The 25,029-nt window shown below is 37.5% G+C and overlaps 1 long non-coding RNA gene across 5 annotated transcripts in view; it reads right to left on the bottom strand.

Moving 5' to 3' along the window:
- The window catches only part of LOC138440512 (uncharacterized), a 409,718-nt gene that overhangs the window by 173,362 nt on the left and 211,327 nt on the right, over positions 1-25,029 (bottom strand). The window contains exon 5 of one of the 5 annotated variants that reach the window (XR_011257063.1): positions 15,073-15,647. The exons of 2 other annotated variants lie outside the window; for them this stretch is intronic. This is a non-coding gene — a long non-coding RNA (uncharacterized lncRNA). Of the gene's footprint in view, positions 1-15,072; positions 15,648-21,643; positions 23,199-25,029 lie in introns of those variants that run through there. 2 more of the 5 variants (XR_011257061.1, XR_011257064.1) reach the window with 2 other exon arrangements.

The following is a 25,029-nucleotide window of genomic DNA, read 5'->3' as shown; positions in this document are numbered from 1 at the left end:
CATGTATGGATGTGAGAGTTGGACTATAAAGAAAGCTGAGTGCTGAAGAATTGATGCTTTTGAACTTGATGTTGGAGAACACTCTTGAAATTCCCTTGGACAGCAAGGAGATTCAACCAGTCAATCCTAACAGAAATCAGCCCTGAATATTCATTGGAAGGACTGATGCTGAAGCTGAAAGCCCAATACTTTGGCCACCTGATGCAAAGAACTGACTCATTGGAAAAGACCCTGATGCTAGGGAAGATTGAAGGCGGGAGGAGAAGGGGACAACAGAGGATGAGATGGTTGGATGGCATCACCGACTCAATGGACATGAGTTTGAGCATGCTTCAGGAGTTGGTGATGGATAGGGAAGCCTGATGTGCTACATTCCATGGGGTCACAAAGAGTTGGACATGACTGAGTGACTGAACTGACCTGATGGATTGTACATCTGCAATAGGGTCCCTTTCAATGGATAAAATAATTTCTCAAATGAATGAAAATGCCATTTGACAGTGAGGTTTAAATTTCTTTCCAAATAGGGACTCCCCAAACTTATCTTGAAGGCTGTCTCTCACACAAAATCTCAAGACTTTTTTTAAAGTTCTTTATAACATGTTGATAAGCATCAGATATCCCTTTGCACTGAATATTTTGTGATAAGTTCTTTGCCAGCAATGGTTTCATAGTCTTTAACATTCATGCTCATGACAATAATACATTCCACAAGTATCTTCTAGAATAAATACTATAAATCAGGAAGGATGTTGCCTCACATTAGTTCTAAACAGATAAACTACTGCCTAATTTAACAACATTTGGTAACCTGATTTGAGAATAATGGCCATTCTAAAAATCATAAAAGGAAATTTTTTACTGAACCAGAAAACAAATGGAACTAAAGAGCATTCAATGCAGTTTGAACTCTGGAGGAATGGAAGACAACATTTCTTTGCTAAAGTCAGTCTCCAGATTCTTAGCAAATATCTTAAAATATGTTTCAAAGTTCTCTTAAAGTTTTCATTCTTCTCTGTATATCAGATTTCATTTCTTGCATCATGGTATAAAACTTTTCCCTTAACAAGAGCCACAGTTGCCTATTACATAACAGTCTAATTTGCTGCTAAAAATATTCCTTTGTGTCAATAGATCAAAGGCTATTGATCACAATTCCATAGTCACTGTATCTTACTTATTAAACTAACCTGGAGACAATGGTGAATGACTCATCAGCCTTTAATTATACCAAAGTAGACCGTTTTTAGGCCCAACTAGAAAGAATTTTTTAACAACCACCTTTATAATACGATGAGAACAAAATAAGGAAAAAGAAATAATCTAAAGGAACCAAAATTTCTTAAAAATATTTGCTTATTTAACCACCATATCTTATTATCACTAATTTTAGAACTAAGATAACATGTGAAAAGAAATCATGACTGCAAATATTAATTCTTAAGTAGAGCTGTTTTGACTAAAGCTGCCATTGTGTGAGTGTGTGAGTGTGTGTGTGTGCGTTTTCACATAAAAGATATGCAATGTGAAAAATGGAAAGTATTTCACAGTGTTACTGGCTGGCTGGCTGCACTGATATTCTGGGTCAGCACACACGCCCCCATTCAGCTGCTCTGGGTGCACTGTGATGTTTACGAATGTTATTTTGAAAGGTGAAGCAAGAGGTCTGCTCTTGCATACACGAAAGTACAGCCCTAAGCAGCTAGATGATAATTACCCATCCCCATTACCATTCCTTATAAAAGAATAAGCTATTAGTTGTGGAAAAATTATAATCATGTCCAGAGAGTACTGGGAGAAATGACTGAGGCCAACAAATATTACTAAGTGCTTAGACTCCCCTCGTGTCGTGAAATTATAGCGGCATACAGTGAAAGCTTAGCATTTGAAGTCAACTCTGCCCCCATAAAGACACTTAACATAGCTTTCATTATTAAGTATTTTAGACCTTATTACCTATGTATTGGTAAAGCTTAACTTCATACACCCAGTCCACAGATTCTAAGTGATGTGGGAGAGTCATTCCATCTGACATCTCAGGCCAATATTTTCCTAATGGTCTTATTTGCTAACCCCTTTTCATGTCCTCATGGCCCTATGTTTCTTTTTCCTTTTCTCCAACTATCCTGATTCCACATATCTCAGGTGGGTAGTGGACTCTATTTGCCATCCAGGAAACTGACTATTTAAGGAATTCTCAATAAATAGTGTGTGCAACATGCGTGCAACAATAAATTAAAATGCATCCTTGTAAAATGCTTGTTTAAAAAGATAATTTGGGAGTAAATAAATGTAGGCAGGAGGAGAGAAAAGTTTTTTTCAAGCTGTTGAGATGTTGTAAAAAGACTCTTGGAAGGTCGACATGGACAGTGCAGTGTGCGCCATCATTATTCTTTTTATCTTCCTCTATAGTGGTCGAGGGGACACATTTCTCCTTCCTTCTTTTAAAGACATTTAAAAGCAGTGTTCTAGTTTCACAGCCAGCATCTTCACACCATTCAATCATAACCCCATACAGGAAGAAGAGGGTTAGTTTTCACTTAAGTAAAGTTTAGTGAAAAGCCAACAGATCCGTGTGATTATGGCTAGATCAATGACGCATACTTCTGAGAGGTTTTACACAATCAGCTGCCTTAGGATGGAGCTCTAAGGAGCAGGTAGGTCAAGAAAAACATAAACGCAATGCCCAGCACATGCACCTCCCTTTGGGTCCATAAAGAATCTGACCAGATTGTCTAACGGGAAGCCGTTCTTGCCACAGGGGCAGGGTTGAAGCGTTTCCATTTCCGCTGACTGCATTTCATCCTTGAGTATGTCAGCTAAGGTTCTCTGCTGGTCAAAGTCACAAAAATTCTGGTCGATATCTTTTATGAGGAATGACAAATGTACAAAGATAAACTCTACTGTGTCAGATAAACTACACGGGGTTTTACTAGATCCCAAGCAAAGATTTAACAACATGTATCAATTCCAAAGTCTTCTGTTAATTCAAGGAAACAAAAAACTCACACTAAAAAGATACCTGACCAGGCTAGAGAGAGACTGTTACATTCAGGGCTATGAACATCTTGAGAGCCATCCTTTTTAGATGTGAACTGTTACAGGGAACTTTTAAAAAGAAGTTTCTCATGAGGCAACAGATAAAAATGGGAAACTTGTCAAACCTTAGAAAAGATCAATTTTGAATAATCTACCTGTGGCAGATACTTTTGGAGCCTTTATTATCTCAACTTTTCCAAAACCCCCACCAGAAGGTTTGTTTTTAATACAGAAACAACGAAGTTTCATAAACAGCCCATCCTGGAACTCACCTTTAACAGCAGAAAGATTTGCTCTTCAGCTGATCTAAGTACATTCTAAAGCACTTCTGAATTACTTTTAAAGACAGGGACAGGGAAGGGGGCAGTTAATGAGAACCTATTTATTCTTTTAATTAAAAAGAATGATTAAAAAAAAACACGTTTTTTTAATTATGAACTCCTCATCCCTGTTAGTATAAACACTATGTTTGCATGTGTCTCAAGGGAGATGCTTATCTGAGTCTTTTCTTTTGAAATCTGTAGGACAGAACCAAAAGTATTTTCCCCTTCTTTTTCTTCTCTTTCCTCTTTCTCTCTTTTGCTTCCTTATCCTTCCAATTTTGAATGAGAACATTCCAATATTTCTGTTACAATAAATTGTAATTATTTATCATCTTATTGTATCTCACCCACCTCATTTTACAGTAATCTCCCTTTAGAAATCACATACGGACACCACAGAGATTATCGAGGGGTCTGCAGTATGTGTTCCATGGATTCGAATCACAGCTATGTCACAGACTTGCCATGTGACCTTGACCCAGACACGTCTCTATTCAGTCTGTTTAGTCTCAGATATCACAAAAGTATCTCCTTCACAGCAGAACAAAGATCATTTATTTGGTACTTCAAAGCCAAGACTTCTCATTAAATGTTTTCATTAAATATAACTTTAAAATATTACTATTTGCAAATGATTGTCTATCATATTTGCCATGCACAGAACAAGCTGGTACTGTATTATATCAGTCAAGTAAATTGTACATAGCTACCTCCAAGTCAAGTTCAAGGTTCTTGTGTACATATAGCATGTCTGTGCTCAAGATAATAGCGAACTAAAATGACTTCTATACAAATGTCCTCAGTAATACAGAAAAGGAACTATATGATACATAACCAAAATGGTGTTTAGATAGAATGCTGTTCATATTTTTCACAGCTTCAGTAGCTTTCAAAGAAAGATTTCAGGACTACACATCCTATAGAAAGCGTCAAATCAAAAGGATTGACCATTAAGTTTAGCAGCATGATTCGTTTTATCAACTTTCCCCAGTCTTCTAATACTCCCTTTCAAAAACTGCAAACTGTGTGAGACTGTGAGTGTATTAAATTATATCATTATGTCCTTAGAGGAAATACTTTCTATTATTCAGCCAAGAAATGATCTTTGCTCAACCATGACAGAATTGCAACCAACTGATCTGGAATTCTTGGTGTTGAACACAAGCCAGTTAAAACCTTTAGCAATGAAAACAATTATTTATAGAATTTTACTGGTGTAAAATCCTGGGTCCAAAATAATATGAAACCTTGGAGAGGAAAGAAAGAACTTATAGCTATTATGATGCTCCCTACAATAAATTCTAGTTATATGAGCACATAAAAACTATTTAAATTTAAAAAGTGATTTTCTTATCTGTGGCTAAAATTTAACTTTAGTTCTGTGAAATGATTTATCTGTCAATAACACATGTTCTTCTGGATAAAATAGGTCTACAAAGAAGCTGTCAAACTGTTGTCAATTGTGCAGGACAAGCGATGGATTAGAAGATAATTAGCTTGAGATTTCTGATAAAACACCTTTTCTTATTCCCTTTATTCTCATAGGTATTGCTATACTCTCTTCCAAAGCTTATGTTTTCTTCTAACCTGAGAAATTTATTTAACTACAATACTTCTTTACCTACAATCATAAATCCTAAAACATACTTTTTTATGATTTCTTCTAATAATGTCAAGTTCTAGAAAATTCAACATCTGCAAAAAGAGTGATTAAACCAAAGAATTTTAGAAAAGTCATGTATTTTACTAACGTAGTCAAATCAACTGCCAAAACAATGACTCATGAGCAACAGATAAAATAAATTGCTTTTTCAAAGAGATATTGAAGTCAGGGAACAATCCCTGCTTAGAACTGAAGTATTAGTCATAGCACTGTGACCTCTCACCTTAGGTGATAAAATACACAGGTCGGAATTGGCAATACATACTCATGGCTGATCATGGTTGCTAGTTATTGATCAAAGGGAAAAAAAAACTACTTTGCAGGAAAAACATTGCTCTGAATCACAAACATCCATTCTCGTGAGACTCAGCAACTCTCTGGGTTTCTCCTTCTTGAACTGGAAGCAAGAAGTGAGTTCAGCCAGTATTTAATATCAAGTGAATGTGGTGTTTAATCAATAGTCTTCTGCTTTGTTCCTTGATGTGGAAAGCAGTGTCTATTCATTCAGCAAAGGTTAATGCCAAGGGTCAAGTGATTTCACACTCTCGGTCGGATCCACAACATTGCAGTAGTTCAGATGCCTTAGACAATGATGACTCAGTTGGACTGATTTATTGCCACTCGAAGGCCCTGCTTAATACTAAAGTGCTCTCTTATGATAATATCTCAGAAAATAGCACTGATAAAAGAGGAGGCAATAATTACCTACATTTTGAAGTAATGTCTTCATTTCTAACATCCTATAAAGATGTAAGGTCCATTTTAAATGATCTGCGTCTTGTATTAGCAAGCCATTTAAACAAGATCTTACCAATATCATCTCTTTTATGAAATATACCATGGAAGAAATTTAGTAATCCTTTAACACAAATGTAAATTATAAGTAATACATGATTTGACATATGTTTTATATAATACATTTTTAATACTTACTGCAAAATTTTTATATCAGACAAGATAAAGAAAAAATATTTATGACTAGGAGGAAAAATATGAATCAATATAGTCAACTTTAGTAAGCAATGAAGACAGTTTGCAATTTCATTTCTTCCTTTTTCACCAATTCAAGCCCAAGACAGGCAAGCTGCCTATAGATCCTTTCTAAATACGATTCACTTACACCAGCATTATTTGAGGTCACTGTTTTAAACCAGAACACATTTGACTATGTCAGGGGTTCAATCTTCAACATGTTAGCATCCATGATTATTATTCAGCAATGCCTCATTCCAGATATGCTTTATATAATGAAAGAAGTTCAAATGTCACCAGGAAAACAGTGTGAAAAGAATTAATTGGAAAGCTTATCATAGGAAAGTCATTTAGAATCCAGCTTTCACTAACTGTATCTGTGGATGAATTACATATTCCAATCAATTAGTAAAATAAAATAAATCCTGTAAATTTATCTAAAGACATCCTATCATAACAAGTGGAAGGATATTTGAAAGAGTTGGTTATATTCCATTCTAGATGATTAGTATGTAAAGCACTCCAATACAAATGTTCTGCCTTCTACTCCCACAGTGTTAAGAACTCTTAAACTACTTAAAATAATGATTAATTCAGAAATCCTATTTCAAACTATTTTAAACAAGTATTTTAAAGTTTAACCTATGAATGGTTCATGTTGATGTATGGTAGAAACCAATGCAATATTGTAAAGCAATTATCTATCAATTAAAATAAATTAAAATGCTAAAATTAAAATTTTTTAATTAAATATATGTAAAATGTTGTACATTAAAAACAAACTTTTGTATTTGTATAATTCAAGAAAATTTACTTTAAATCCTCAACAACAGCCTCTGCCTTAAAAACAAACAAATGGGCAATAATCAGTAATTTCGATGAAAACAACAATTTCATTGTGCATCAATCACCCATATGCTATCCAGAGGTCTGAATTTACCTTTTAATCAAACTTATCTTCAAAAGATGATGACTGTTTTGCTACTCTCCTATTGGGAATGATTTTATAGGCCATATGATAGAAAATGACCTATAGTAGAAAAAAAAAGAAAGATAATTAAGAACAAAGCTCTTAAAAATAAGACAAAAGAACAACAACCAAATACATTTGCTTATTCTTAGCAAAAATAGGATTAGTGACCTAAGCAATCTAAAGAGAGGATTGTGAGCAGACAAGATTGGATATTTCAAAAATCTTCCAAAAAGTATTTTTATACTCAATAACTTTCCCATATACTGTCCTTTAAGCTAAAGATATTTCCTGGGAAAAACAGGTCACTTAATTCAAAAGAACCAACTGATTGATGGAACAAAATAGAAAGCCCAGAGATAAATCCACACACATATGGACACCTTATCTTTGACAAAGGAGGCAAGAATATACAATGGAGTAAAGACAATCTCTTTAACAAGTGGTGCTGGGAAAACTGGTCAACCACTTGTAAAAGAATGAAGCGAGATCACTTCCTAACACGGCACACTAAAATAAACTCAAAATGGATTAAAGATCTAAATGTAAGATCAGAAACTATAAAACTCCTAGAGGAGAACATAGGCAAAACACTCTCAGACATAAATCACAGCAGGATCCTCTATGATCCACCTCCCAGAATTCTGGAAATAAAAGCAAAAATAAACAAATGGGATCTAATTAAAATTAAAAGCTTCTGCACAACAAAGGAAAACATAAGCAAGGTGAAAAGACAGCCTTCTGAATGGGAGAAAATAATAGCAAATGAAGCAACTGACAAACAACTAATCTCAAAAATATACAAGCAACTTCTGCAGCTCAATTCCAGAAAAATAAACGACCTAATCAAAAAATGGGCCAAAGAACTAAATAGACATTTCTCCAAAGAAGACATACGGATGGCTAACAAACACATGAAAAGATGCTCAACATCACTCATTATCAGAGAAATGCAAATCAAAACCACAATGAGGTACCACTTCACACCAGTCAGAATGGCTGTGATCCAAAAATCTGCAAGCAATAAATGCTGGAGACGGTGTGGAGAAAAGGGAGCCCTCCTACACTGTTGGTGGGAATGCAAACTAGTATAGCCACTATGGAGAACAGTGTGGAGATTCCTTTAAAAATTGCAAATAGAACTACCTTATGACCCAGCAATCCCCCTGCTGGGCATACACACCAAGGAAACCAGAATTGAAAGAGACACATGTACCCCAATGTTCATCGCAGCACTGTTTATAATAGCCAGGACATGGAAACAACCTAGATGTCCATCAGCAGATGAATGGATAAGAAAGCTGTGGTACATATACACAATGGAGTATTACTCAGCCATAAAAAAGAATTCATTTGAATCAGTTCTGATGAGATGGATGAAACTGGAGCCGATTATACAGAGTGAAGTAAGCCAGAAAGAAAAACACCAATACAGTATACTAACACATATATATGGAATTTAGGAAGATAGCAATGACGACCCTGTATGCAAGACAGGGAAAGAGACACAGATGTGTATAACGGACTTCTGGACTCAGAGGGAGAGGGAGAGGGTGGGATGATTTGGGAGAATGACATTCTAACATGTACACTATCATGTAAGAATTGAATCACCAGTCTATGTCTGACGCAGGATGCAGCATGCTTGGGGCTGGTGCATGGGGATGACCCAGAGAGATGTTATGGGGAGGGAGGTGGGAGGGGGGTTCATGTTTGGGAACGCATGTAAGAATTAAAGATTTTAAAATTTTAAAAATAAAAAACTAAAAAAAAAAAAAAGAAAAAAAATAGTAAAAAGTGACCATGACAAAAAAAAAAAAAAAAAACAAAGAACCAACTGATTGGAACAGACCCCGATGCTAGGCAACATTGAGGGCAGGAGGAGAAGGGGACGACAGAGGATGAGATGATTGGATGGCATCGCCAATTCAATGGACATAAGTTTGAACAAATACCGGGAGATAGTGAAGGACAGGGAAGCCTGGCGGGCTGCAGTCCATGCAGTCACAGAGTCGGGCACAACTTAGTTACTAAACAACAAATTACAAATAATGAGATAACTTTGAGTGCCTAACAAAATATTTGCATATTTTGAGTTCTATGATTGCATTTAACATGCATATAATGGTCAGAATAAAATGTTCAGTTCAATTCAGTTGCTCAGTCATGTCCAACTCTTTGCAACCCCATGGACTGCAGCATGCCAGGCCTTCCTGTCCATCACCAACTCCTGGAGTTTACTCAAACCCATGTCCCTCAAGTCAGTGATGCCATCCCACCATCTCATCCTCTGTCATCCCCTTCTCCTCCTGCATTCAATCTTTCCCAGCATTAGGGTCTTTTCCAATGAGTCAGTTCTTCGCATCAGGTGGCCACAGTATTGGGGTTTCAGCTTCAACATCAGTCCTTCCAATGAATATTCAAAATGTATATATTGTTATTTTTCCTATGGTCATAATAAGTATGAACTATAAACAATTTTTCATGTTTCAGTAAATCTAGGGGAAAACAACACTTCCAAGACTGCATTTTTCAATCTAAATAGTAATCATCCCTTCAAATCCTAGCAAAGTATTAAAAAAAAACAATGAGTGGTCACTGTCTTTTCTACTCTTATGTGTTCATATGTGCAAAAAAGGGAGAAAAAGTTATGTATGAATCTCTAGTAATGCAGTTCTTATCTCAGAAATGTAAACACTATTTAGAATGCTTAAAAAAAATTAATGTCTCCTTTCAGTCTTACATACTTATCAGCTATAATTCAGAACTCTTTCAGTTTAGTTCAGTCACTCAGTCGTGTCTGACTCTTTGCGACCCCATGAATCGCAGCACGCCAGGCCTCCCTGTCCATCACCAACTCCCGGAGTTCACTCAGATTCACATCCATTGAGTCCGTGATGCCATCCAGCCATCTCATCCTCTGTCGTCCCCTTCTCCTCCTACCCCCAATCCCTCCCAGCATCAAAGTCATTTCCAGTGACTCAACTCTTCACATGAGGTGGCCAAAGTACTGGAGATTCAGCTTTAGCATCATTCCTTCCAAAGAAATCCCAGAGTTGATCTCCTTCAGAATGCACTGGTTGGATCTCCTTGGAGTCCAAGGGACTCTCAAGAGTCTTCTCCAACACCACAGTTCAAAAGCATCAATTCTTCAGCACTCAGCTTTCTTCACAGTCCAACTCTCACATCCATATATGACCACTGGAAAAACCATAGCCTTGACTAGACGGACCTTAGTCGGCAAAGTAATGTCTCTGCTTTTGAATATACTATGTAAGTTGGTCATAACTTTTCTTCCAAGGAGTAAGCGTCTTTTAATTTCATGGCTGCAGTCACCATCTGCAGTGATTTTGGAGGCCCCAAAAATAAAGTCTGACACTGTTTCTACTGTTTCCCCATCTATTTCCCATGAAGTGATGGGACCAGATGCCATGATCTTCATTTTCTGAATGTTGAGCTTTAAGCCAACTTTTTCACTCTCCTCTTTCACTTTCATTAAGAGGCTTTTTAGCTCCTCTTCACTTTCTGCCATAAGGGTGGTGTCATCTGCATATCTGAGGTTATTGATATTTCTCCCAGCAATCTTGATTCCAGCTTGTGTTTCTTCCAGTCCAGCGTTTCTCATGATGTACTCTGCATATATGTTAAATAAGCAGCGTGAAAATATACAGACTTGACGTACTCCATTTCCTATTTGAAACCAGTCTGTTGTTCCATGTCCAGTTCCAACTGTTGCTTCCTGACATGCATATTGTTTTCTCAAGAGGCAGATCAGGTGGTCTGGTATTCCCATCTCTTTCAGAATGTTCCACAGTTTATTTTGATCCACACAGTCAAAGGCTTTTGGCATAGGCAATAAAGCAGAAATAGATGTTTTTCTGGAACTCTCTTGCTTTTTCGATGAACCGGCGGATATTGGCAATTTGATCTCTGGTTCCTCTGTCTTTTCTAAAACCAGCTTGAACATCAGAGACTTCATGGTTTACGTATTGCTGAAGCCTGGCTTGGAGAATTTTGAGTATTACTTTACTAGCGTGTGAGATGAGTGCAATTGTGCAGTAGTTTGAGTATTCTTTTGCATTGCCTTTCTTTGGAACTGGAATGAAAACTGACCTTTTCCAGTCCTGTGGCAACTGCTGAGTTTTCCAAATGTGCTGGCATATTGAGTGCGGCACTTTCACAGCATCATCTTCCGGGATTTGAAACAGCTCTACTGGAATTCCAACACCTCCACTAGCTTTGTTCGTAGTGATGCTTTCTAAGGCCCACTTGACTTCACATTCCAAGATGTTTGGCTCTAGATTAGTGATCACATCATCATGATTATCTGGGTCGTGAAGATCTTTTTTGTACAGTTCTTCTGTGTATTCTTGCCATCTCTTCTTAATATCTTCTGCTTCTGTTAGGTCCAGACCATTTCTGTCCTTTATCGAGCCCATCTTTGCATGAAATGTTCCCTTGGTGTCTCTCATTTTCTTGAAGAGATCTCTAGTCTTTCCCATTCTTTTGTTTTCCTCTATTTCTTTGCATTGATCACTGAAGAAGGTTTTCTTACCTCTTCTTGCTATTCTTTGGAACTCTGTACTCAGATGCTTATATCTTTCCTTTTCGACTTTGCTTTTCACTTCTCTTCTTTTCACAGCTATTTGTAAGGCCTCCGCAGACAGCCATTTTGCTTTTTTGCACTTCTTTTCCATGGGGATGGTCTTGATCCCTGTCTCCTGTACAATGTCACGAACCTCATTCCATAGTTCATCAGGCACTCTATCTATCAAATCTAGGCCCTTAAATCTATTTCTCACTTCCACTGGATAATCATAAGGGACTTGATTTAGGTCATACCCGAATGGTCTAGTGGTTTTCCCTACTTTCTTCAATTTCAGTCTGAATATGGCAATAAGTTCATGATCTGACCCACAGTCAGCTCCCGGTCTTATGTTTGTTGACTGTATAGAGCTTCTCCATCTTTGGCTGCAAAGAATATAATCAGTCTGATTTCAGTGTTGACCATCTGGGGATGTCCATGTGTAGAGTCTTCTCTTGTGTTGTTGGAAGAGGGTGTTTGCTATGACCAGTGCATTCTCTTGGCAAAACTCTATTAGTCTTTGCCCTGCTTTATTCCGCATTCCAAGGCCAAATTTGCCTGTTACTCCAGGTGTTTCTTGACTTCCTACTTTTGCATTCCAGTCCCCTATAATGAAAAGGACATCTTTTTTGGGTGTTAGTTCTAAAAGGTCTTGTAGGTCTTCATAAAACCGTTCAACTTCAGTTTCTTCAGCATTACTGGTTGAGGCATAGACTTGGATTACCGTGATATTGAATGGTTGCCTCGGAAACCAACAGAGATCATTCTGTCATTTTTAAGATTGCATCCAAGTACTGCATTTAGGACTCTTTTGTTGACCATGATGGCTACTCCATTTCTTCTGATGGATTCCTGCCCACAGTAGTAGATATAATGTTCATCCGAGTTAAATTCACCCATTCCAGTCCATTTTAGTTTGCTGATTCCTAGAATGTCAACGTTCACTCTTGCCATCTCTTGTTTGACCGCTTCCAATTTGCCTTGATTCATGGACCTGACATTCCAGGTTCCTATGCAATATTGCCCTTTACAGCATCAGATCTTGCTTCTATCACCAGTCACATCGACAGCTGGGTATTGTTTTTGCTTTGGCTCCAACCCTTCATCCTTTCTGGAGTTATTTCTCCACTGATCTCCTGTAGCATATTGGGCACCTAATGACCTGGGGAGTTCCTCTTTTGGTATCCTATCATTTTGCCTTTTCATACTGTTCATGGGGTTCTCAAGGCAAGAATACTGAAGTAGCTTGCCATTCCCTTCTCCAGTGGACCACATTCTGTCAGACCTCTCCACCATGACCCGCCCGTCTTGGGCTGCCCTGCAGGCATGGCTTGGTTTCATAGATTTAGACAAGGCTGTGGTCCCAGTGTGATTAGATTGACTAGTTTTCTGTGAGTATGGTTTCAGTGTGTCTGCCCTCTGATGCCCTCTTGCAAAACCTACCACCTTACTTGGGTTTCTCTTACCTTGGATGTGGGGTATCTCTTCATGGCTGCTCCAGCAAAGCACAGCCATTGCTCCTTACCTTGGATGAGGGGTACCTCCTTACCGCCACCATTCCTGACCTTCAACGTGGGATAGCTCCTCTAGGCCCTCCTGTGCCTGAGCAGCCACAACTCCTCAGGTTACTCCTCCTGGCCCCCGGCCCTGGCCTCAGGCATGGGTGGCTCCTCCCAGCTGCCTCAATAATGCTTATTCTAGTGCCTTATATGGAAATGATTTCAAGCACTAAGTTTCTCTCAATAAAAACATCACTTAGGTCAGGATAACAAGTTTAATGGGCTGATTTTTTTATAATTGTTGTAGAACACATCTGTAGCTGTCCTTTCACTATATCAATTTCAAAATACCTAAATAGTAAAAAGGAAAATAAAAGACCCTTTCCTTTATATTTTCAAAATTATTAAAGATATCACAAAACCTTTATTGAAAGGTTCAAACTATTATTGTAATGAAGTTGCCAGATATTCTAATAAAACAAATTTTCTATAACAATTTCACTGAGTCAAAAAATGATAATAAAGTATATTTTTTTACTTAGTATAAAGACAACACTTGTTCGTTTTACATAATTAAGAAAATTAAGTGCAGCATGGTGACTATTGGTGTTCCCTCGTGGCTAAGTTGGTAGAGTCCACCTGCAATGTGGGAGACTATAGTAAACAATATATCAGCTACTTGAAACTTACTAAGAGAATAGATCTTATGTGTTCTTATTACAAAACAAAAATTGTAATTATGTGAGGTGACACAGGTGTTAACTAATGCAACTATGCTAATCATTTAGCAATATGTGTGTATCAAATCATCACTTGATACATCTTAAATTTACAAGATGTTCCTTGGAAGAAAAGTTCTGACCAACCTAGATAGTATATTCAAAAGCAGAGACATTACTTTGCTGACTAAGGTCCATCTAGTCAAGGCTATGGTTTTTCCTGTGGTCATGTATGGATGTGAGAGTTGGATGTGGAGAAAGCTGAGCACTGAAGAATTGATGCTTTTGAACCGTGGTGTTGGAGAAGACTCTTGAGAGTCCCTTGGACTGCAAGGAGATCCAACCAGTCCATTCTGAAGGAGATCAACTCTGGGATTTCTTTGGAAGGAATGATGCTAAAGCTGAAACGCCAGTACTATGGGCACATCATGCGAAGAGCTGACTGATTGGAAAAGACTTTGATGCGGGAGGGATTGGGGGCAGGAGGAGAAGGGGACAACAGAGGATGAGATGGCTGGATGGCATCACTGACTTGATGGACGCCAGTCTGAGTGAACTCCAGGAGTTGGTGATGGACAGGGAGGCCTGGCGTGCTGTGATTCATGGGGTCGCAAAGAGTCAGACACGACTGAGTGACTGAACTAACTGATCCCTATTTTAGCTCAGTAAAATTGGAAAAATATTTTTACATTTTTAAAAATTAAATTCAAATAAACAAAAATTAAAAAGACCTTTCACCTTATGTATTTACCCATGCATCCAGTCTTTTGTATATATGTGTACAAAGACATAGTATATATGATGTACATATACATATGTAAAGAAAAATATAAAGTATAATGTATTTATAATGGGGTCAGAGTGATACCTGGAGAAGGAAATGGCAACCCACTCCAGTATTCTTGTCTGGAAAATCCCATGGACAGAGGAGCCTGGCAGGCTGAGGTCCATGGGGTCGCAAGGAGTCAGACAGAACTAAGCAACTAACACACAAACACAGATTGATACATATAATTTTTTAACTTTTCTCCTAGGAATATATACTATGAATACCTTTGCATATATCCATCTATTCTTCAGTATGATATTAATGATTATATCAAATTTTACTTTATTGACTAACCACAGTAATTTAGCCATTTTTTTCTCTTCTTAAGCATTAATATTATTTTCCTTTTATTACTATTATAGATAAAGCTGTGATAAATTTTCAGCTATATTTAGGAAAAAATATCCTAGAAAAAGAATCAAAGGCTTGAAGGACACAAAAAGTCAAAAAACTTCAGACAGGGTAGAGGAGTAATCTCTCAAACTGGGAAAATTTCATTGTTAACTTCATGAAGCAGATAAAGAATGGAAACATTTTTGACCATTGTACTCACATAATTTCCCTGATACCATACTATGCTCCACAGTAGGCTTTACAAGTACCATTTACTTTTCTCAGTTCAGTTCAGTTCAGTTGCTCAGTTGTGTTTGACTCTTTGTGACCCCATGAATTGCAGCATGCCAGGCCTCCCTGTCCATCATCAACTCCCAGAGTTCACCCAAACTCACGTCCATCAAGTCGGTGATGCCATCCAGCCATCTCATCCTCTGTTGTCCCCTTCTCCTCCGGCCTTCAATCTTTCCCACTATCAAGGTCTTTTCAAATGAGTCAGTTCTTCACATCAAGTGGCCAAAGTATTGGAGCTTCAGCTTCAACATCAGTCCTTCCGATGAATATTCAGGACTGGTTTCCTTTATGATGGACTTATTGGATCTCCTTGCTGTCCAAGGGACTCTCAAGAGTCTTCTCCAACACCACAGTTCAAAAGCATCAATTCTTCGGTGCTCAGCTTTCTTTATGGTCCAACTCTCACATCCATACATAACTACTGGAAAAAACAAAGCTTTGACTAGACAAACCTTTGTTGTCAAAGTAAAGTCTCTGCTTTTTAATATGCTGTCTAGGTCATAACTTTTCTTCCAAGGAACAAGCATCTTTTAATTACATGGCTGCAATCACCATCTACAATGATTTTGGAGCCCAAAAAAATAAAGTCTGACACTGTTTCCACTGTTTCCCCATCTATTTGCAATGAAGTGATGAGACCAGATGCCATGATCTCAGTTTTCTGAATGTTGAGTTTTAAGCCACCTTTCTCACTCTCCTCTTTTACTTTCATCGAGAGGCTCTTTAGTTCTTTTTCACTTTCTGCCATAAGGGTGGTGTTATCTGCATATCTGAGGTTATTGATATTTCTCCCGGCAATCTTGATTCCAACTTGTGCTTCATCCAGCCCAGTGTTTCTCATAGTAATAAAATAAGTATCAAACCAAAAATCTTATTTAGATGTGTTAAAGTCAACTTGGTTAGGAAATTCAACATAAAAACTCACCCCAAATTCTAACACAAACCAAAATCCCAATTAAAGGTATTTTTGGCACAATTTCCTTTCTAAAGGGTTATTCAGTATGGACTTAGATGAAAAAAATAATTTATATATTGCCCTTTGCTTGTTTATCTACATTCATTAATTTAAAATTCACTTTAAAAATGTTTGTTATTTTATATATACATATATATGTGAAAATTAGTCACCTTTTATTCCAAAGACTTTAGAAATAACTCAAATATTTTCACATTAATACATCAGTAGTCAACATTTTTAAATACTAAGTTTCAAAATAATTGTATTAAAGTAATATTTGATTGACTTTGATCAGTGCAAAAATCAATAGGATAGCATTTTTAAATCATATTACTAATAATGAAAATTTTAATTTAGAAATGTGAATATCAATAAATACTATATACCAAAAGTATATAAAGCTATACCAAACATATCAAAGGATAAAGTTGACAGAATTATTTGTGAAGTAGAATTTTTGATAAGCAAACCTAATATTGTTCATTTTATGTTTTATTTTCAGAATAATTATCTGAATTATCCAAATGTACTAGAAAAGCCTACTAGATAGATTAACTAAATGAAAATAAATCGTGTTTTTCTTTTGACTCAGTTTTACAAATTAGGAATGCCATTCACAGAATTAGGTAAATCACAATCTTGTTGGGATTTAGGAAGAGTCATGGGTAGCACTTCTTTTGGTTAACTAAAAATTTTTAAAGAATTGTCACAACATAGTTTAAATGTAGTACATAGGCCGCCATTTTTATGTATAACAAAACTTATGACAAACGCAGCCATTCCACCAAATTGTATTATATGGAGCTAAAATGTTTTTGAATATACATTTCAAAGATTTCCTTTATCTTTGCTTGTGTGCATGTGTGCTCAGTTACTAAGTAATTTCTGAATCATTGTGACCCCATGGATTATAACCCACCAGGTTCCTCTGTCCCTGGGATTCTCCAGTCAAGAACACTGAAGTGTGTTGCCATTTCCTTCTTCAGGGGATCTTCCCAACCCAGGGTGTGAATTTGTGTCTCTTGTGTCTCCTGCACTGTTAGGCAGTGCTTTTCAGGTATTTCATTCAAGAAAATTTATATCTATAATGGTTGTTCAGATTAGGATAAACAAGGTTATGTAGCACAAACAATACCCAAATATTAGTGATTTAACATAAAAAAAATTGTATTTCTAGCTAACACTATCTAGTTACCAGATGGATAAAAGCTTCTATTCATTGTAGAGGCCCCAGGATCCAGATTGATGAAAATTATCTCAACGCAGATTCCATGATCACAATGCCAGAGGGAAGAGAACATGACACATCACATACTTCTCACAACACATTTGCCAAAGCTACACTTTATATACCTAACTCTGTGGAGGCAAAGAAGAACTAGAAATATTTAGTTGCTGCTACTGCTAAGTCACTTCAGTCATGTCCGACTCTGCGACCCCGTAGACGGCAGCCCACCAGGCTCCCCCATGTTTGGGATTCTCCAGCAAGAACACTGGAGTGGGTTGCCATTTCCTTCTCCAATGCACGAAAGTGAAAAGCGGAAGTGCAGTCGCTCAGTCATGTCCACCTCTTAGCGACCCCATGGACTGCAGCCTACCAGGCTCCCCCATCCATGGGATTTTCCAGGCAAGAGTATTGGAGTGGGTTGCCATTGCCTTCTCCAAGAAATATTTAGTGATTGGCACTAATTCTAGCACAATAACTTAAGCATAGTAGGTGATTAAAAATGCATTTTACGGGATAATTAATGAAAAAGCAAGGCATAACAAAATAGTAAAAAAAAAAAAAATTCTCAATGTAGTTGTATATTACCGAGTTTTACCATAAAACAGCCCTCTCTTAAGTATTGGGGAATTAATGAATGAGTGAGTGAATGAGTCTGTTAGTGAGTAAATAATCACAAACCTTTCTCAGTGAGAAAACAACAATGACATCATAAAGGTAATTCTGTTATTGTATGAATAACTGGCCAGGTAGAAAATTTAATGGAAAATCTAAAATTTTATTTTGCTAGCAAAATAAATGACTTTTTGGTATTATGTGGATGAAGCATAGGGAACTAAAATATTTTCCTAAATTGCCTTCATTTTAAGATAACTGTCCACCCAACTGAACTATTTTCCCCTTGGTACTATTCAATCTGTGATATTTTTCTTGATTCTGCAAAAAAATTTAAAAATAAAAAAAACATAATGCCATATTTTAGACATGTCCCAGTATTAGAGGACTTTTCCATCAGAATAGTAAAACAAGCACAGAAATGTCTGACTGCAATATAGAGCAGAATGAGGTAAGTACACTACACAGAACTGAACTGGCCCCAAAACCTGAGTATTTAGTGTCATAGGCATTTTACTTCACTATTTTTTCAAAAATAAATGTTTACAGCTCAAGTAATTCCTGCAGTGCAAATATTTCTTCTAATTATAGAAGGAAAAATAACCCCAAATGATATCCTTTAATAGAAATGCATCCTTAACATCCCCTATGCAAGCCTGCAGAAGGGATTTTCAGTTTTTAGGAAAAAAAATCAGAGATGTTAACATAGCTTTATGATTACGTTTGTTGGTCTTAAAAGTTTTCAAGGTATCTCTTCATATATATGTGTACACACATACACACATATAAACACACAAGGAGCTTTGATATTTACAGTTTACACAGGGATGGATTTCACTAATTTAAATGTGACTGACACTATCATCTTACAGAGAAACATGAACAAACTTTTTGGCCAACCCACTACAACAATCTCTCCATGTAACAAATGACCCTTAACAACGCTCAAACAAATTGTCCTATTCTTCAAGTAATTTTTTCACATTCGGGTGTTTAGCTTTCCTCTCTGCATTAAGTAAATGTTTTAAAAAGCTTTCAATGTTTGAAATTGTGCATGTTATATAATGACACTCATTCTACAAAGAACACATTTATTAGTCATCTCATAACTAACAAACAGCCAGTTCACAAAACAGTATAAATCATCCTTAATCATTTTTAGAGAAAATCATTAGGTTGAAGGGCTGCTTCAAACATTTCAATATTTTGGATTATTCTTAGGCCACAGGTAAGACAGTGTGCCTTTCTAGATATCCTGACAGGGCTGCTGAAATCTCATTCTGTGTATTTCATAAGGCTCCTTCTAACGCTACAATTTCATGATACTATGCTGAATACTGCAAAGATAAAGCTATTCTCTGCCTAAGGCAACTGCGAGCAAGGATTATATAAACAAGAAAGTAAAGGCACATTGCTGCAAACACAATGCAATATTTAATATTGGAGGACAGGGACTAACTGAACTTTAAGACATATAAAGACTATGGCTGATTCATGTTGATGTTTGGTAGAAACCAACACAATACTGTAAAGCAATCACCATTCAATTAAAAATAAATTTTTTAAAGAGACATATGTTGCTGTTCAGCCACCCAGTCGTATCCAACTCTTTGCAAGCCCATGGACTGCAGCACACCAGGCCTCCCTGTCCCTCACCATCTCCCAAAGTCTGCCCAAGTTCATGCCCATTGCATCAGTGATGCCATCCAGCCATCTCATCCTCTGATACCCTCTCCTCCTTCTGCCTTCAATCTTTCCCAGCATCAGGGACTTTCCAATGAGTCAGCTGTTCACATCAGGTGATCAAAATACTGGAGCTTCAGCTTCAGCATCAGTCCCTCCAATGAGTATTCAGGGTTTATTTCCTTTAAGATTAACTGGTTGACATATATGAAACCGTATTTCTGAGACCATAATGAAACTTTCAGTTTAAATTCATATGCATGTTTGAACTGGGTTCAAATTCAGTAACGAAGCTATTATTGATTCTGTGGAACATGACTTCAAATCTGAGCAAATACTGAACTGACCATGAGGAGCTCTTAAACTCTGGATGTATGTACATAGACATCTCAATTTAACAACCAGACATACATTAAACAGCATTAATAGCCAGGCACTTAATGGATCAATTCCCACTGTTTGTGTAATGTAGAAATAAAAAAGGCTTATTAAATGACAAGCTTCCCCTGGTTTGTGCTAATTAATTATACACCGCATCTGACTGCTAATTTAGCGGGAAAATGCAGCCCCAAACCACGGTTTCAGCTTGAACTTTGCCTCGGCATCACCCAGTTCAGCAGAGTGCTGCCGCAGCCCGCCTCTGAACGACACCAGTATTAAATTAGAGCACAAGGCCATCAATTTAATAAGTGCTGTAGCAGGTAATTTGAATAAGGACATATTAGTATTCTACCAGTGCACAACTAAAAGCAGCTGACCTTTCAGACCAAAGAAGATCCTTGAACACATTCAGCTGAATCTGAGAACACCGTAATAATCCGACAGTGGTAAGAGCGCCAAGAGAGACGTTTATGCGCCTGGACCCATTACTATACATCAGGCTTCCTCTGGTGCTCTGCAAGTAGTTTATACACCTCTGCCTCTCATTTCGCTCTCGCTCTCCGCCGTGAAAGAAAAGAAACTGAAATTAAGCTCCTTAGAAAAGCATACATTCAGTGACATGTTTTGAAACCCTTCTTCTCATTTGGATTTATGGTACAAAGAACACAAAACTAATCAATGCACATATAAACTAGATGTGAGGATCCACATAAGAAACCATCAACTTCTTAAACTATAAGCAAATCTAACATAAAAATAAAACTGCATCTCCCAGATGTGAAACCATTAGAACACAACCCATATTATAGATGAGAGCTTGGGCCCAGGAGTGAGAAGAGAACTGCGTTTGAAGCCCTGTACTGGCAAGTGCTCGCCATCATACCTGCAGGAACCGAACTCAATGTATTCAGTTCAATGATATTTATCGAGTTCCATCGCGTACAGTGTTGTAAGCCCGGAGGTTAAAAAGATGAAAAAGATTTGATCCCTGTTTTCAAGGAGATCAAAATCTAGCAATGGTGACAGAAGCAATATGCTATTAATCACAATACAGAGGGAGAAGTGCTTTCAAGCACAGAGAATAGTGATCAATTTTGACTGGTGGTTTCCAGGAAAAGTTTTCAGACATGACAATAGCTGGGCTGGGTGTTGTGAGTATTTTACCAACAGAGAGAATGGAATGTGATCTGGTGGGAGGTGTTAATCTACTGTATTGGGAGAGGAAGATACACTGAGTTAGGTGACAAATACAGGGGATGTATTTGGTTGAAGAGTATGTAGAGTTGCAAGTACTTGATTGTGTATGCTTCAAAATGGTTTCTACATAAGCAGAAACAGAATGGATTAGTGAACTTAAGAACAAGGTATCTTAGTAAAATCAGGCCTAGATTTGGAGGGATGTTTACTTTTTTGGCCTCACAAAAATGCTGTAGGCCAAAAACACACCCAAAGTTCAACCCAAAAGAAGGGAACCACACAGTCCCAACAATCATGTTTCTTGGTGATTACCCAGAAAAGCTGAAAACTTACATCTACCCAAAAACAAGCACACATATCTTTGTAGTAGCTTTATTCATAATCACTAAAACTTGAAAGAAAGCAAGATGTCTTTCAGGAGGTGAACAGATAAATAAACTGTGGTACATGCAGATAGGTGAATCTTATTCTTCACTAGAAAGAAATGGGCCACCAAGTCATGAAACAACATGAAGGAACCTTGAATACATTTTATTAAGTGAAAGAAGCCTCTCTGAAAAGACTACATACTGCGTGATTCCAACCACATGACATTCTGAAAAAGGAAAAAACTATGGAGATGGCAAGAAGATCAAGGTGGTTACTAAAGAAGGAAGAAGGAACCAGCGGCAGACAAAGGAGGATTTCTTGAGCAGTGGAACAATTCTGTACAACACTATAATGGTGGATATATGTTGTACGTTTGTCAAAACCCATTGAATGTACAGCATCAGAAGTAACCCCTGGTATAAACTATGGACTTTGGGTGATAACAATATGTCAGTATAGGTTCGTCAGTATAATAAATGTGCCATGCTGGTGTAGGACGTTGATAGATATTGGGGAATATAGTACAGGAGGTGTATGGAAACTCTCTCTGTAACTTCTGCTCAATTTTTCTGTGAACCTAACACTGATCTAAAAAAAAATTTTCTACTTAAAAAACTGCAAATAATAGATTTAAATCTGATCATACAGATAATTCTATTAAGTACAAATGGTCTAAAAGCCTAAGTTAAAAGGCAGGGTTGTCAAATTATATTTAAAAGACGTGAAATCCAACTGCATACTACAAACAAGAAATCTTGAAATATAAAGACAGATATGATAAAAGGGATGGAAGATGAATCATAAGTAAGCTAGAGTGACTGCATTAATTTCAAAGGAATTTTCAGAAGGAGGAATAATTATCAAATAAAGAACATTTCATAGTGACAAAAAGGTCAGGAGGACAAAATAATCCCAAATGTGTACATAACTAACAATAAAGCTTCAATATTTTGAAACAAAAGTTGAACCAAAAGAAGCAGAAAAATCCAATGTAGTTGGAAATTTCAAGTCTTCTCTCAGTAAGTAATAAAACAAGTAAACAATGAAATCAATAAAGATATAATCTACTTGACCTAATTGACATTTTTTATACTCCAACTCAAAACAGCTGAAAACAAGAACACATAGAGCCTTCATCAAGATCTACCCTATTCCTGTCCATAGAACAAATCTCAAATTTTTAAAGGATTAAATCATACAATGTATATTTTCTGAGTTTGGCAGGCAGAACAATGGACTCGCCACCCCATATATGACCATGTCCTCGTCCTGCAACCTGTAAATATACTACGTTACACAGAAAATAGGAAATAATACAACCATAAAACACACATAGGGCTTCCCTGGTGGTCCAGTGGTTAAGAATCCACCCGGCAATGCAGAGGACACCGGTGCAATTCCTGGTTCTGGAAGATCCTACATGCCGTGGAACAACTAAGGCCATGCACCAAGACTCCTGAGGCAGCACTCCAGAGTCTGCGAGTGGCAATGACTGAGCCCACGCACGGCAACTTCTGAAGCCCGAGCATCCTACAGCCTGGGCGCTGCAACGAGAGAAGCCACCACAATGAGAAGCTCATGCCCTGAAATGAAGAGTAGCCTTGCTTGCCACAACTAGAGAAAGCCAGTGCACAGCAACGAAGACCCACCGCAGCCAAAATAAAGAAAAAACTACACATGGTTGAGAGTCCCTGGGACCACAAGGAGATCCAACCAGTCCATTCTAAAGGAGATCAGTCCTGGGTGTTCTTTGGAGGGAATGATGCTGAAGCTGTAACTCCCATACTCTGGCCACCTCATGCAAAGAGCTGACTCATTGGAAAAGACTCGGATGCTGGGAGGAATTGGGGGCAGGAGGAGAAGGGGATGACAGAGGATGAGATGGCTGGATGGCATCACCAACTCGATGGACATGAGTTTGAGTGAACTCTGGGAGCTGGTGATGGACAGGGAGGCCTTTCGTGCTGTGATTCATGGGGTCACGAAGGGTTGGACACGACTGAGAGACTGAACTGAACTGTACTGAACTGAACACATAGTTGCCAGCAACACTTAAAGCACACTATGTAGTTTTGTAAAAATCAGTTGAGCCTCTCAAGTCTGGAAGTAGTTCTACCTTTTGATCCCTTCCATATCTCTACACCTGTTAAGGGAGCCAAGCATAATCAGATTTAAAGATATGATGATATAAAACTAATCCAGGTTTACCCTTTTTTGGTCTATTTTAATTTTTTATTAATTTTTTTTATTTTTTAATCTTTTATTCTTTGACCACATAACTACAGCAATCATATCCACCTCCATGGGTCTGCTGGGACCCTACCTTCTCCAGGGGATGTCTGGAAATGTGCAGGTATTTATTGGTAAACACTTATGGGGGCAGGGAATGCTACTATCGTTTAAAAACTGGGCCAGAGATCCCAATTGTCCTGACATACTCAACAAAGAGTTAAACAGTGAAGAATTGTCCTACATCAGAGGTCAAGAAACACTGCATAAGTTAAGGATATGAGCTCCTTATTCAGAAAAATCCCAATCAAATTGAATCTTGAGAAAGAGACTTTCTCTCTCTTAGTTTTAATTTTTTTAACTCTGCTGGGAGGGATTGGGGGCAGGAGGAAAAGGGGACGACAGAGGATGAGATGGCTGGATGGCATCACCGACTCGATGGACATGAGTTTGAGTGAACTCTGGGAGTTGGTGATGAACAGAGAGGCCTGGTGTGCTGCAATTCATGGGGTCGCAAAGAGTCAGACATGACTGAGCGACTGAACTGAACTGAACTGAAGAGTAAAATAAATGTTTAACTCAAGGGTTGGAAGAGGAGGGAAGATTGAACAACTATATGTAAGTTGCTTAGCAAAATGTCCACCATATAGAAAACAGTAAATATTGGTCATCATTAATAGTGGTATTATCAAAAGTGATTGAGACAGAGTATTAAGTCTATAGGGAGAAAAGTATCAAAAGAATTTTGCATCTGAGATTTAATTTAGTAAGGCAGAAGGGATTTTGGATATCAAATATTATATGCATGTTGCTCCAATTTGAGAAACATATATAGCTGGTTTTTTAATTCAAAGTGAAGAAAGATGTAATCTGAATATTATCCTTTAGGACTCAAAGAAATGTTTTTCTTAATCCATACTACTAGTTAAATTAAGAGGATTATCATTTGGTCTTCTATCGACAAAATATTCAAAATCAATAAGACCATCTCTGGAAAAAAAGAAACTGTGTCTTCCATTGCACTCTCCACCTTGCCTACCCAGGTCAGAAAGCCATCACAATGATTCAAATACAGAGGGGAACATCAGATCCCTGTACCACACACAATGAGATCTAAAAAAATGCCATTATATGTATTGATTCAAA

The sequence above is a fragment of the Ovis canadensis genome, chromosome 5 (genome assembly GCF_042477335.2).
Source record: "Ovis canadensis isolate MfBH-ARS-UI-01 breed Bighorn chromosome 5, ARS-UI_OviCan_v2, whole genome shotgun sequence".
Classification (NCBI taxonomy): Eukaryota; Metazoa; Chordata; class Mammalia; order Artiodactyla; family Bovidae; genus Ovis; species Ovis canadensis.
Note: the sequence above shows the minus strand (reverse complement) of the source record. Positions and strands in the feature narration are given on the sequence as shown.